General features: G+C 34.9%; 1 protein-coding gene across 1 annotated transcript in view; it reads left to right on the top strand.

Moving 5' to 3' along the window:
• ACER3 (alkaline ceramidase 3) overlaps positions 1–16,852 on the top strand; it is a 189,750-nt gene that overhangs the window by 74,173 nt on the left and 98,725 nt on the right. The window lies entirely within an intron of this gene.

Here is a 16,852-nt window from a genome sequence, read left to right as displayed (position 1 = left end):
AAGGAAAAACAAAACAATGGAACAGGATTATATTTAAAACTATAATTCAAGAAAACTTTCTGTAAATGAAAGAAGACCTTAATCTGCATGTTGAAGGTCCAGTTTTGACTGGTAAAACTGACTTAGGACAGTTAATTTTGAGACATAGCCTAGTTAAACTATTGGATTTTTAAAATTTAAAATATTTTCAAAATCCTTAAAAATAAGACCCAATTACAAGGTCGAGAAAGTAAGGCTGCCATCAGATCTCATCAGCAACAAACAAAAAAAGCACCAGTGGAGTAGCAATTTTTTAAAAATGAAGGAGAGAAAGTGAAAGCCAAGGATTTTATATTCCAACCAAGTTTTTTTACAGATAATCAGGTGATAGAAAAACAGTTTTAAACACACAACTACTCACTGAATACTATATAACTCCTTCCCGATGAATCCACCAGCATTGCACTATCCAATTTAGTAGCTGCTAGACATATGTGGCAATTTAAATTTAAATTAATTAAAATTAAATGAAATGTAAAATTCAGTTCCTCTGTCACTATACTAGTCAAATTTCAAATGCTCAATACCCACATGTGGCTGTGGCTACTATATTGGGTAGTGTTGATATAGAACATCTCCATTATTGCAGAAAGTTCTTCTAGCCACACTGTACTAGAGGATAATGGTCATTCAATCAAGAAAAGACTGGGAAAACTTTGGCAAAATGTCTGATGGTGAACACTTAATGTATTTAACTATAGATCTAAGACTAAAACAGAAGTGGGATAAGGGTCAAAGTATAGTATATGGACATTATATGTTCTGATAAAGTAAAATGAAGGCAATCTTTAAAATGGGGGAATGAGGGAGAAAGAGCAAAGCAGAATAAGTTCATTGATGGTTACCTGGTAATAAGCTGGGCATTAAAGAATATGATTTAAAAGTAACTACCCAGATAGTAAAAACATAAGAAAGAAAAAAAAAGAGGGGGGCCTAAGAATGCTCTAAAAGGCATAAATACAAAAGTAACCCCTAGAACAACAACAACAAAACACCTCTTTCCTAAATACTGAAAGAATTTCTTTTAAAGAGAGAAAAAGGCACATTGTTTAGAGAAATACAGTAAATATAAAATAATATGTGTAATTATAGGAAAACAATACGACAGAGTTGAGACTAAACAGTTGATATTAGTCATATCAATCAATATGACTCAGCTTAACTTACCTATCAAAAAAAAAAAAAAAGAATAGGTAGGCTTACAAAGCAAGACCTAACTTTCTGCTATATAAAAAAAATAAACTTAAAATAAAGTGATCCAGAAAAGTTAGAAATAAAAGAATAGGTAAAGATATATCAAAGAAATAAAAATAATAAAGCAAGGGTAGTGATTTTGATAACATATAAAGTAGAATTCCCTTCAAAAAGCATGAAACATGGTAAATAAGGACTTTATAGTACTAAAAGCCATGATTCACAGTGAAAATATAACAACTATAAAAATCTCTGCTGCAAATAATACAGCCAGCTCCTTCATATGGCAGGAACCACACAAGGTACGAGGAGAAACAGAAACATGAATAATAGAAGACTTTATGCCATACTTGGTACAAGACAGGTCAAGTGAACAAAAAAAATCAGTAAAATCTATAAGACCTAAACAACATAATCAGTAAGGTAGATCTCATAGATTTATGCTACACTTTATATAATCCTAATAATAGAGAATATACCCTCTTCTCAAGTACACATGGAACATTCATAAAAACAATGAAAACAGTAAAGTTTATGAAGTAGAAATATTAAAAGAACATTCTCTGATCACAGTGCATCCATGCTAGAAATGAACAAAATCAAACTATAAAAGGACTCTTCTATTTTGAAAATTTTAAATCTTCTATTGATTAACTCTTCTAGAAATGAACAAAATCAAACTATAAAAGGACTCTTCTATTTTGAAAATTTTAAATCTTCTTTGATTAACTCGACTGAAAGGCAAAATGCAAACTGAATTATGGAATTTCTGAAATATAATTGCAATGAAAACTCTGAAAATCAATCTATGGGGATTTATTTAAAGCAGTCATCAGACTAATTCATAGGCTTAAACACTTAATGAAAATAAAAGGTAAAAATAGAAAAAGAAAAATTTATTATAACCTCAACTCAAAAGGCAAGAAAAGAGACAAACTAAACCAAATGAACATTCAAGGGAGGAAATTATAAAGGTAAAAGCAGAAATTAACAAGATAGAGTACAGAAAGTTAGTTCTAATTAATGAATCAAAATCTACTCTTTGAGAAAAACTAGATTACTACTTAAGAAAGAAGTAAGCAAACACAGATATACTAACTAAGAAAGGACAAAGGGGAGCTATCCATTGAAATAAAGGGAAAAAAATTTTAAAGCTCTATTTAAATAAATTTCGAATTGGATAATTTCCTAGGAAAATACAATTTGCCAAAACGGACCCCAGGAAAGCTTTGTACTAACCAATTTCTAAATAAGAAATGGAGAACATTATCAAGGAACTTCTACACATAAAAACACAATGCCCGTATAGTTTCATAGAGTTCTAAACCTTCAAAGACCAGATAATTCCAATGCTGCATAAATTGTTCCAGAGCATACATAATGAAGGAAAGCTTCCAAATTCTTTTTATGAAGCAAACAACATTGTTACATCAACCAGATAAAAATGCCATAAAAAAGAAAAGTAATGACTAGAGTTATGAATGAATAACAATTCAAAGATTATAAATAAATTATTAGCAAACAGAAAAGAATGAAGTGATATGTGTAACAACACAGACAAACCTTAGAAACATGCCAAGTGAAAGGAACTGGGTACAAAAGACCACAGATTATATGATTCTATTTATGTGAAACTTCTAGAAAAGGTGAAATTATAAGAGATAAAAAGTAAATCAGTGGTTACCTTGGAATTAGAGTGGAGGTAGATGTTATCTGCTAACAGGCATAAGGGAAATTTGGGGGGTTATAGAATTATTACAAAACTGGATTGTGGTGATGGTTGCACCACTCTTCAAATTTACTAAAACTCATCAAAATGTACACTTAAAATGGGTGAGCTTAATGATGTGTAAATTATTTCTCAATCAAGTTGTTTGAAAAACAAAAAACAATGGACACAGGAAATTGGAGGATTGTGCAGTGCACATTGTGCAAGAGTAGGAGGGATATTTAGTTTCTACATCTCAAGCATTCGGGAGAAAGAAGAGAAAGCAAGTGGTATAGAATAATATAGGTATAGAAAAAATCTAAGTGATAGCATATATGTGCTGTAACTCTGCTTTAGTAAGTACAACTACCTTTCCCATTGTACCTGACTGTTAGAATCTGGTCAGTCACTCCTAAGTGTTCAAGATTAGATGAATGCTATTTGTCGCCCTGAGTTTGAAAATTGTTCTTTCTTAGCAAATATCAATGTCTTATTAAGTGACTTTCTTTGTTTGTTAATGACCAAATGTCATTTTTTGATGTTTATACAGATATGATATGAATATCTATTCAACATATTATGGTAATCTGCCCTCTCTTCTAATATTCCTGTGAATATATGGAGGTACATATTTTCAAATTAATTTTTCCTGCAACCTTCTTCCTACTGAAGTTCTTCCAACTGAAGAAAGTTTGGGGGTACTCGAGGTAAACTAAAATGAAGCACAATGGAGGAAACATGATCAAATTTTTAGGCAGGCCTCTTTTTATATCAGTATCTATGAAAGGCAGCCTTATGAAATTTATTCTCTGAAGTTCAGAGAAAGCCCCTGAGCTCAATTTTTTCTTTTTTTTTTTTTTTTTCCTTTTTGTCTTTTTTTACTGACCGGTAACGGGATCACAACCGTCGGTGTTGCGCCCGTACTGGGGACCGGCAATGGGATAGCAACCCTCAGTGATGCGCCCGCACCGCGCTCAGCCAGTGAGCGGGAACCAGTCTCCACGTGGGATCCGAACCCTCGGCGGGAGCGCCACTGCACTCCCAAGCGGTGCACTCTCCAGTGCGCCACCGGGCCGGCCCTCAATTTTTTCTTTTAATTTCTTCCAATTACAACTCAGGTGAACAATTTCTTGTCCAAATCCTTGAGGCCAGAGGTATTTCTGAATTCAGATTGTTTTGGATTTTAGAAAATTAATAAATTATATATACTACAATATGCCTATCAAGTCCACCAAGCCCTTAGGCAGCACTCTTTAGTCAAACACATTTATATTGGTGTTTAACATATGAATATTCACATAGACTGGGCTAAATAATTACTATAAAGAGCCTCATGTCCAATCAGGTCAGGTTTTGCTGTCAAATGAGTTTGTGCCAAACTTGAAAAGCAAAACAACTTTTGGTTTTGAAAGTTTTTCTTGGAATTGTATTATTACAATTGTATTGTAAATGGGAGATACAAATCCTCTTGTTTTCTTATAAAAATTATAGCAAATAGCAAAAAAGTACAGAATGAACCTAAGCACATATTAGAGTTTAGTATTGATGAAAATGGCATTTCCAATCACTGGGGCAAAGATGAAATCTTTTAATAAATGGTGCTCTGAAAAAGAATTTTATGTGTACCTTATATTTTACACAAGAATAAATTATGAACTCATCAGAAACCAAAATGTAAAAACTAAAATTTTACAAGTTCTAGAAGAAAATGTATTTGAATTCTTATATATTTATAAGTGTTTGGGGAAGGACTTTCTACAATTCAAAATCTAGATGTAAGAAAAGAAAAGGTTCACAGATTAAAAACTTTTTCATGACAAAAAATAACAAACTCAAAATAAAAGGTTTAATATATCTAATATAAAAGTAATTTTTAAACATTGATCACAAAAAAGACCAAAAATCCAATTTTAAAAAATGGTCAAAGACAGAAAATTCTCCAAGAAAGATTAAAAAATAAAAAAAATAGCCAATAAGTATAAGAAAAAAAATCCAGTTTACTCATAATAGAGAAAATGCAAATGAAAACTACACTAATACAGTATTTCATAGATTGGCAAAAAGTCAGACACTTGATAACACCATTTTGGCAAAGGCATTTGGGAGAAATAGGCATTCTTCATACATTGCTGATGAGAATGCAAAATTTTTGTAGGTGAATTTGGCAATATCTAACAAACTATATATGCATTTACCCTTTGACCCAGCAATCACACTTTTAAGAATCTTCTCAAGTTCTGGTCAAGATGGTGGAATAGATGGTCTCCAGCGTCACTCTACCACAAATCAACCAATTTACAACTACTAAAAAGCAACAACAGCCAAGCTAGGGCCACTAGAGCTCAGGAGAAGACAAGGAGAGACCTACGGAGTTCATGAAGGCAGAAGAAGCCATGATGAGAGAAAGGATAGCTCCTACCATTTCAAAGCCAAGCTAGGGCCACTAGAGCTCAGGAGAAGACAAGGAGAGACCTACGGAGTTCATGAAGTCAGAAGAAGCCATGATGAGAGAAAGGATAGCTCCTACCATTTCACATTCCAGCCACTTAAAGGCTGGAGCTGGTAAGCACACAGAGCAAGAGCTGGCAAAAGCCACAGCTGTGCCCTTCATACAAAGTTGCTTGGAGGCTGCAGAGGAGAAGAGGGTCTTGGTGATCCCTAGGCCAGCAAGATCACTAATCAAGTTCTTGTGAACCCACATAGGAGCGAGGAGCCACAACTACTGAAAAAAGGAGCCACTCAGAGGCTGGTAAGTCATCACAATGGACTGGCTTATGACCCGTCCCATGAGAAGTGTATGGAGTGCGGGCGGTGGGGGAGACAGGCCCACCAGGGGAACAGCGGGACACAGCAAGGACAGCTGATCTGCCCTCCAATCAGCACAGGCACACTCTGTGCAGACTGGTCAGGAATATAGAACTGCAGGGGGAGAAGTTTGCTGAAAAGACTCAGGTCCAGACCAGAGTTTCTATACAACACACGTGTACTAGATCTCACAAGACCTGGAAGTACCTACAAAGTCAACCAATAAGACCTGAACTTCACAGAAATCCTTCCCCAGGGAATCAGCAGCAAGGCAGCAATTTAGCTCAACCACAGAGCTCAAGTGCTAGTCCCCACAGGAATATCCCCCATTTTAGAAGTAAGCAAAGGACAACAGATTAGTTCCAGTACAGAGTTTAAGTGGTGGGAACAGCGAATAATCCAACACAGAACTGAAAGAAAAAAAAATACCTACAGACCAGAGACAAAGTTTGATATTAACTTGTGAAGGTCTCACATCACCAAATATCACCTATAAAACTTACTAGGACAGGAAGCCTCCTGGGCTCCCAAGCCAGGGAGCAGGGAGAGCCAGGGGCCTCAGCCATGCCTCCTGACGCTCCCAACTGGCCCAGCGATGATCACCAAGTTGCCACAGGAAGTGCCCCGGACTCCCAAGCCAGGGCAGTGGGGGGCCTTAGGCCTCAGCAACCAGCCTAGCAACAACCACTGAACTACTGCTGGAAGCCCCCTGGTCTCCCAAGCTTGGGTGGTGGGGGGCCAAGGGCTTCAGCCACACCACCCTGACATCTGCATCCAGCCCACCAATGACCAAGCCACTGCTGGAAGACCCCTGGTCTCCCCTGCAGGAATGAGGGGGGTGCCAAAGGCCTCAACCATGTCCCCTCTCCTTCCTCCTCCCACCCTATTTCCTCCCCCCTTCTCCTCTCCCCCTCCCCCCAACTGCTCCGCAACAACATCTTAGAATGTAAAAAATAATAATGTTAATAAATAAACTTATAAGAGAAAAAAAGAATTTTCTGTGAAGATAAATTTCCAACAATTCAAAATTAAATGTGCACAAGTTTATTTATTGCAGGATTATGTGTAATTACAAAATAATGTAAACAATTTAAAAGCCCATATGTAGAAAGTTGATTGAATAAACTGCTATAGCTACATAATAAGTACTGTGCGGGTACAGAAAAGATGAACATCACTGAACTGATATGGAGTGATTTCTAGGATATACTGTTAAGCAAAAGATGCAGAATGTAAAATAATGTATATGGTTTGCAACTTTTTTGTTTGAAAAAAAAGAAGAAAATATACACGTATCTGCTAATTTTTTCAAAAAGAAACAGAAAAGATGAACCAGAAAATAATGAAATTGGCTACTACAGGGGGTGGGTGGAAATGGTATGGAATGTATAGAGATGTGAGTGACACATCTCTAAATATATTTTTTTGTATTGCTTTTACTTTGGACCTGTTACTACTTCATATATTCAAAATGTGATTAGATCAACCAAAACAAGAAATTAGGGGAGGGACCCTAAAGTTAAATACAAAGAAAAGCACACTGTACTGTATATCAAATGGAGAACATAACCACACTGGAGAGAAGTCAGAACTAATCCAAGTAACTTTAGAACTAGTCTTCTCATTACATATCCCCAATCTCAAAACAAAAGAAAATTCAAAGAAATCATAACCTGGCTTTGCTAAGTTTTTTTTACTATATATTTGTTTTTGGTAATGCATAAGTATAACCATAATTCATATAAATTCTCAAGCTATTTTTATATACATTTTAGGATTGAGCAAATGAGAAACTATATTGTTATTGTTAAAAGCTAAGATACTCACTATGGAAGGGGATACAGATTTGGATGGGGGAAGGCAAGGAAGAACCCTGTGGTATGGGATTGGAATTATAGGTATCAGCATGATTTTTTTAAAAGTTGATTTCAAATGCTCTATCCTTTGAAAGGGCCTGAAAGCAATGATTCTTTAGTAGCTATGAAGGAGGCCTAGTGCCAGGCTTTGGTTTCTAAAAGTCTTTTCTCACTAAAAGGAACCAAAACTTCTTGGGGAAGTGGCTAATTTCTGGGCTGAGGCGGGGAAAATACAAAATGAGTCTAGAACATATATTTTATTATGCCTTAAAGTAAGAAAGTGCTCAAAAAAAATGAGGGAATCATGTCCAAATGACACAAAAGGCAGTTTGGCCAAACCAGGAAAATCTGATCTTCAAAATGAAAAGTGACAATAATGAATTTTAACACATGGTATAAGGGAAGAATCCATGAGTCCAAAAAACAAATGTCGTGAGAAAGGAAAGCTTTTTTTTTTTTTAAAAAAAAACAATAGAATGCCAACTAGTAAAGGTAGACAGACTGATAGAATAACTGATTCAGGCGAGACATCAATGAATGCTAAACTATTGGGTGAAAGTATTTGGACAACATAATTACAGCCTTAGAGTATCTCCTGACAGACTACTCATTATTTTTTAGTTTATTTTTCTTTTATGTCATAAATGAAAATTCATGTGTGTACAAGATTATTTATCACAGCAGTAATTAAAAGTACCCAAAATTAGAGACAATCTAAAAGTTCATTGAGAGGTTTAAAAATATTTGGTACATAATTAGTATACACATACTGTAATCCACTTATGGTATGTGTTATAAAATGTTACATAGTTGTTGTAAAGAATGAGAATTTGTGTGTACTCGAAGGAAAAAATCAGGTAGAAAAAAGCTAGTTACAGAACTATATTTTCATGGTGTTGACAGATGCTTATCGATCAGAGAGTTAACAGTGAGTATAATAAAGCTATTTTCATCAAAAAAAAAAAAAAGAACAGTGAGTTAAAAGGAAAACACATTTGATCTAAAACCTTTTAACATAGGCAAGTTTGTGGCTCTGGAAAAAATTAATTTCTACCCATTTTCTGTTCAATTCTTGAATAGTGAATAATATTTCACAAGTGTTGCAAGAATTAATGATAGTTATATGTTTAAAGAATTAATATTATCAAAATGCTTTTGGATTTCACATATTCAAAAGCTAATAACAAGAGTTGCTGGAAGGCTTTTTGTTTTAATTTTAAAAGTAATGTATGCTTAACATAAGAAGTTTAAGCAGTACAAAGGTATATGACATAAAAAGTGAAAGTATCCTCTGTACTCCCTCCCAGGACCCCCATGCTTAGTGGTTATCAAGAGGTAACCACTGTTAACTCTTTGGTAAGCATCTGTCAATACCAGATTACTCATTATTTACAAAGGGAAAAATGGTAACTGGGGAAATCTGGCTGGCAGCTACTACCTTTTTCAAGTAATCAAAGTTAACATAATTAATAATGGTACAAACTGACAGCACGTTGTTCCTGGTGTGATGCACTGAAAAGGAAGCATCATTTATATAGAATTACTGCCAAAAATCAATAAGCTGAATCAGATAAAGAAAAGACAATCAGAAGAACCCAAATTGAGGTGCATTCTATAAAACTATCCTGTGTGCTTCTAAAATGTTAATGTAATGAAAGACAAAGAATTAACCTGGAACTGTTCCAGATTAAAAGAAACATACAACGAAATGTAATATGTGATCCCAGATTGGATCCTGGGTTGGGGCATGAGGGGAAAAGCTCTAAAGGACAATATTGGGCAATTCAGGAACTTGTGTAAGGACTGTATCATAGATAATAATATTGCATTAATGATAAATTTCTTAAATTTGATCATTGCGCTGTGACTGTAACAGAATGTCCCTGCTTAGGAGATACATGCTGAAGTATTCAGGGGTAAAGGGTCATGGTCTCTGCAACTCACTCTTGAATGACCTCAGCAAAATAATAGTCATGTGTTTATTGCTTTATTTTATATGCATTTATACATATATGAAGAGAGATAAAGAAAATATGGCAAAATGTTAATAATTAATAAATCTAGGTTAAGGCCATATGGGAGTTCATTATAATATTTTTATAACTTTTGTACTATCTTCAAATATTTTCGAAGTAAAAGGTTTAATTTTTAAAAAAGATTGAGAACTTATTGTCTGTATGGTAGTACTCAAGCAATCTAACGAGAGGTTGGGAGTAAGTAAAGATAAGAACAGAAGTGAATAGTGATTACAGGAGAAATGTTTTTGCTGATTTAACAATCCCTCTCCTCTCAACCCTGGTAGCAAATGACTTCTTCCTCTGTTTTTATGATTATGACACTATCGTGTACAATGATATAAGTGCAATCACACTTGTAATCAAATCACTTGTGATTGCACTTATATCATTGTATATAATAGTGTCATAATCTGATTTTTAAGTGTCTGTCATTTCTACAAAACTAAGCATCCTGAAAGTAGGGCTGACTTGTATTCTTCTGGATTTCTGGCATCCAGGAGTACCTGGTACATACTAAATACATGGGAATGTTTGATAAATGAGTGAATGAATATATGAATACTTTATTTGAAACATCTCTAAACAGTAGCAGATCTTGCTAAGACCTTTTTATATTCGTGTTTGAATTTTTTCACTGAGATTATATATATATAAAACATTTGTGTATATATTTAAAACATAAAAAAAACATTTGTGTATATATATATATATATATATATATGTAACATTTACAGAGCGGGAGGGGAGAGGAGAGAGAGAAACACCAAAGTTTACCTGGAAACAGATTTGATTTACAACTAAGGACATTTACTGAATACCATAACAATATTTTCAATATTGTAGTTTTGTAACCAAAAACCCATACTAACTGCTTAAACTGATACACACTTAGTTTATGGAGTTGAGGAAGATTTTGCAGGAAAAATTGAGAATTTTGGCTTTGTGGAGAAGTATTTTAAAAACAGTAATTTATGAGGGTCATTGTATTCTGACTTGAAGCCTAAGAATTTAGTCATTTTTTAATTTATTCAACAAATATTTACTGAGAATCTATTATGTGCTAGGTATAATTCTCAAACCATTGTTCATTGGAGCTTATAGTCTAGCAGGGGAGACAGACATTAATAAAATTTATAAATGAGTGTGTACTTAAAGTAGTTGTAATAAGTGTTATGAAGTAAAGGTACAAGGACAATGACTATGGATTAGGGAAATTGGGTTAAAAACATTACTTTTTCATAGTATTTTCTCCTACTATGTGTCCTTAAGGAATTGCCAATTTTCCAGTAAGCCTGACTTCAGTTTAACTCACCATACTGTAAGATCCGTGCCCTGGGCACAAATCTTACACGCCGAAGTGACTCGCCTCACAGAGACCACAAGACAAGAGATCGCTGTAATTTAAGCAAGAGGTGTTTATTCAGCATATGCTGGGTCGCCTTTTTCATAAGCGGCCCAGAACTTACAATACCAGGGCTTTTTATACATTTTTTTTTCTTTTCTTAGACAAACTCTCATAACAGGCTGTGCAGCTAATTAACTGTGGCACCTTAAGATTTATGGTTAAGCTCAAAAGACTAGCACATTAGTCCCCCAATAAAAGATGTTACATGTTTATTTTCCCTGGTCCAGCCAGGTGTTCAGAAGATAAGGGGGGGCTGGTTTAGTCCTTGGGCCCGGTTCTGCCTTGACTTCTGCCTGACCTCTTAAAAGCTGCTTTACTTAAAATACCTTTAGATATGTTTTCCTCGTTAGTAAGTGCTTACAGGAATAATATTTCTCTGTTACAATTTGTGCAGGCTAAAGCTACATAGGCAATAATATGGGTTAGAGTCACAATTTTTATAACAATACCAGTTATAGCTGCTTTGGAACCAGTCCCTTGTCTAAAATCTTCCTCTTCCTCTTTCTCTTCGTTTTTCTACTGTGTTATACCCTGATATACACATTTTGTGAAAGGAGGAGATGCTCATAACAGATCAATAGAAGAATCAAAGTTGTCTTCTCTGATTACTTTTCTAATAGGACTGGGTCAAAATCGCTATTAAATTGAGGGGGGAAATATATGAACCAAATATCTGTTTTAAGTAAACATTTTTAAAATCAGTGAAGTAATTTCCACTTATGCATAGAGAAAGATGAGAGAAAATTCAAATGAGTTGAATACTCCTTGTTCTATAATAAAACTAAGAGAATAAATTGAAAATTATGGACAGGTTATTAGAAGCTAAATTCTGCCTGCCTAGTATTTAATGTTTGATGCTTAGAATTTTCCAAGCTTCATGTAATAATGGATTTGTCATTGATTTTATGAGGCCATAAAATTTGCTGTTATCATTGTGGGAATTTGAAGAGACCACAGTAATTATTCACAAAGTATTTATTATGTACCAGGCTCTGTGGCAAGAACATTAATTATATTATTTCATTTAAATAATAATTCAATCCAGGCTTGAACCCAGATCTGTATGCTTTTAATCATCATTCCACAAACCAATAACTTAAAACTCTGCATTAACTAAAATAGAACCAAGCCAAAAGAAACCTTTTCTATGAGATTTTTCTCTTTACTCCTAAAGTACTTAGATTGCAATTTATCTTATTTTTTTAAAATAGAAATGTATTTATTTATTCTTTCCTTTACAAAGACTTTTGAGTATATACTATGTGCCAGCAAAAAAAAAACCAAGTTCTTGTCCCCATAGAGTTTATGTTACAATGAAGACAGATGAATTACAAATAAATTAATAACAACAAAATCTGTTTGTAGTTGTACAAATCTGTTTTGCAGTCTATTTGTAATTGTGCAGTTATCTAAATGAGTAGGTAATTTGTAGCAAGAAATATAAAGTAATTTGTAAAATAGTCAAAACATTAAAAGTAGAGTAGGAAAAACTCTATTAAAAATTTTTATTATCTCTTTTTAAGTCCAGTCCGACATAGAAAATTACAGAAGTGGAAATGTCAGAGACACAAAATCATTTTCCTAAGAAAAAGACCACTGGAAATTCTTTGCATGGAGCAGCCTTAATTAAGTTTAGTGTGATATAACTGTACTATAGTCTGTCACTGCCAGATTAAGTCAGTCATCTTAAATTATCCTAACAACATTATACCTTTCATCAAGGAGAAATTGAGTGGATGTTTTAGAATACTGCATACTGGACTAATGACCTTTTAAACTGTAGCAATTACACTTGTAATGAAACAGATGTAAAATCAATGTGCCATGGAAGGGACTTTTGGAAATCATTTTATAACTTGCTTACTAACTTATTTATTCCCCTTTATTTAGCCCAGTTGTCCAGACATTGCCAAAATATGTGACTTTTTTCTTTTCTGATGTGTTAAATAGTAACATTGAAGAAAAATTTGGGAAAACAATGCAAAATATCCATCATCCAACAGAAACAGTACCTTCATTTTTTGGTTAATAGTTCCCAATCTTTGTATGAACGCAAGTGTGGTTTTCATATGACTACACTTTGAATAAACATGTTCAACCTCTGAGCCAAAACCCAGGGACAGGATCAACCAGAGAAGGAAGAACCACAGATAGCTAAGTAGCCTGCGTAGTCAATGAACAGGAAGGGAGGAAATGAGATGGCCAGGTAAGTAGCCTGATAGACTACCTAAGGCAGAAATCAGGCAGTTGCAATGGCTCTTCATGTGGTTCCTCAGTTGTGACTTATACTTCATAATGTTTTAGGCTGGAGTCAGAATAAGACAATAATTGAACAACAAGTAATTATTTTCTAAGAAAATAGGTATAAGAATCATAACATCTGTTCTCATTTCTGCTATTACTATGTCTATTATTATTGCTCTAGCTCCATTCTGTTCAATGTATCTTAACCTCCCTAGTGAGTCCGAACATTCCCTGGAACAGAATATTTTGTTTATCCTTTCAGTTACCATATTATTTCTCACCTATATTATCATTGTTGTTTTGTATTTTTACTCTTCCCCTACCTGTGGAACATATATCACTAACTTAACATGCCTAAAGGCCCTGTAATCTTTGGATAGGTGTTCCATAAATGATATGAATAATACTAAAATATATCACTTAGGTGGGAGTATTTTGATGGGGCTAGGTGTGTTTGGACCACAGAAGGCAAGAGGTCTTCTACTGTACCTCACCACCGACCCCAGCCAATTTTCTTTTTTAAAAAAATTGAAATATATATATAGTAAAATACACAAATCTTAAGTATACCTATAACTCACTGAGATTTTACCTGTGTAACCACCACCCAGAGCAAAATACAGAAAATTTCAATCACCTCAGAAAGTTCCCTCATACCTTTTCCCAGTCAATATCCCCCCCCCCCCGCCAAAATAACCACTATTCTTGCTTCTATCCCTATATATCACTTTGTATGTTCTTGAACTTTATGTAAGTAGAATCATATAGTACATACTTGCATCTGGTTTATTTGACATAATGTTTTTTTGTTTTTTTAAAAAAAGATGAACGGTAAGGGGATCTTAACCCTTGGCTTGGTGTTGTCAGCACCACACTCAGCCAGTGAGCAAATTGGCCATCCCTATATAGGATCCGAACCCATGTCTTTGGTGTTATCAGCACCACACTCTCCTGAGTGAGCCATGGGCCAGCCCGACATAATGTTTTTGAGATTCATCTATGTTGTATGTATCAGTAGTTCATTCTTTTTTTATTGATGTATAATATTCCATGTTGGAATATAATATGATTTGTTTATCCGTTTTCATGTTTATGTGCATTTGGGTTATTTTCAGTTTGAGAACAAAGCTTCTGTGGGCAATCTTATATATGTCTTTTGATGGACATATGCACTCATTTCTTTTGGGTGTATAGGAGTATAATTTCTAGGTTATAAGGTAGTCTTCGTTTGAATTTATTAGAAAGTGCCAAATGGTTTTCTAAAGTGTTTGTACCATTTTATACTCCCACCAGCAATATAGGAGAGTTGCAGGTATTGTATATTGTCACCACACTTGATATTGTCAGTCTTTTTTAAGCCTTTCTGGTTTAGTGTGTAGTGGTATCTCACTGAGGTTTTAATTTGCATTTTACTGATGAATAATAATGTTGAACACTTGCCAAGTTGTTTATTGGACCTTTGGATGTCATCTTTTTTTACATACCTGTACATGTCTTTTGCCCATTTTTAAATTAGGTTGTTTGTTCTTTTTCCCAGTCAGTATTTTGCCTTCTTACTTTTTTAATGGGGTCTTCAGATGAGCCAATGCTCTTAGACAAGAGTTTCAAAAGACACTTCAGAGACTGGTATAACTAATACAATTGCCATCTATTACTAATTGTAATACTTTATTACTAAATGTACTTTGGATTACTTTCTCCTTTTCCACTCCCAACAAGGATGCTGCTACATTATTAGCAGATGGGCTACTATGTTAGTTTAGTAACTAATTGTATGGGTTTTGTATTACTGCTGTAACAAGTACCACAAATTTTGTGGCTTTAAACAACACAAATTTATTTTCCTACAGCTTTGTAGGTTAGAATTCTGACACAGGTCTCACCAGGCTAAAATTAGGTGTCAGCAGGGTTGTGCTCCTTTTTGGAGGCTCCAGGGGACAGTCAATTTCCTTGTCTTTTCTAGCTTCTATGGCTGCCCACATTTCCTTGGCTCATGGATGCCTTTCTTCATCTTCAAAGCTAGTAACTTTGCATCTCTCTGACCATTCTTCCACAGTTATATCACCCTCTGACTCTGACCTCAGGTAGGAAAGGTTCTTGCTTTTGAGGATTCAGGTAATGTATTAGTCAGTTTTGTTTTGCTAACAGAACTACTTGAGACTGGGTAATTTATAAAGAAAAGAGGTTTATTTGGCTTACAATTCTGGGACAGCTCCATCTGGCATGGGCCTCAGGCTGCTTATACTCACAGCAGAAAAACAGCAGGCAGCTGGAGGGTACAAGCAAATCACATGGCAAGAGGAAGCAAGAGAGAGAGAGGATGTACCAGGGTCTCTTAAACAACAAGCTCTCGCAGGAACTAATAGAGCGAGAACTCACTCATTTATCCCCCCTCCCCCAGGGAGAGCATTAATCCATTCATGAGGGATCCGCCCCCCTGACTCAATCACTTTCCAACACTGCCACATTGGGGATCAAAATTCCACATGAGTTTTGGAGGGGACAACACATCCAAACTCCATCAGGTAATTAGGATGGGCACACCCTAATAATCTAGGATAATCTCCCCATTTTATGGTCCTTAATCACATTTGCATAGTCATTTTTGCCATTTAAGGTAACATATTCACAGGTTTTGGGGTTAGACATCTTTGCGGGTTATTATTCTGACTGCCACACTAATGTCGTTACTACTATAGCCCATTAGTTACTAAACTAACATAGTAGCCCATCTGCTAATAATGTAGCAGCATCCTTGTTGGGAGTGGAAAAGGAGAAGGTAATCCAAAGTACATTGATAAGGCTAATATAGGGTATTCTGGCCGTGTGTGTGTGTGTGTGTTACTGTAATAATAAGTGGTAGATTAGAAAATGAATTGATCAATTCCCTTGAGGATAGGTGGGGAACAATTAGAAAAGCTCTTTCTAAATATCCTAAAAGGCTTCTCATCAGTATAGGGATTAAGTCCAAACTTCTTAGGACAGGTATCCAAAACTCATGCTTTTAATCACTGCACCCTACTACCTCTCTAATATGGTAAAGCATTTTGTTTCTATTGTGAATGCTAACTTCACCTGGAAAGCTATAGTCATTCATACCTGAAAATAGCAGCTGGCATTGTTTTGACAGCATTAATAACACTAAAAACTCTACTTAAGTACATACATTTCAAAATAATTATACATTAAATCATAATGCCTGTGACACTTTATAGAAACGTGGCCTTCTCCTTGTAGCATTTATTGTAGATTCCTTCTTATGCATTACAGTAACTCATGATATGATTTGTTTTGTTTTTAAATGCATAAAAATTGATACACAATAAACTGTACATATTTAGAGTGTACAATTTAATAAGCTTTGACATGAATACACCCATAAAATTAAACCACAATCGAAATAGTGAACATACATATCCACCACCACCCCAAAAGTTTTCCATAAAGTGAAAGATGGAACAATAGATTATAATGTTACAAAGTATAAAAAGTTCAACAGTACGGTTTCAGATTCCACATTGCAACTATCCTTTAAGAAATTCCATTTGTGGGGCCGGCCCGGTGGCGCACTGGATAGTGCGCC

This window comes from Galeopterus variegatus, unplaced genomic scaffold (assembly GCF_000696425.1).
Source record: "Galeopterus variegatus unplaced genomic scaffold, G_variegatus-3.0.2 Scaffold736, whole genome shotgun sequence".
Lineage (NCBI taxonomy): Eukaryota > Metazoa > Chordata > Mammalia > Dermoptera > Cynocephalidae > Galeopterus > Galeopterus variegatus.
This window is presented reverse-complemented; position numbering and strand designations above follow the sequence as displayed.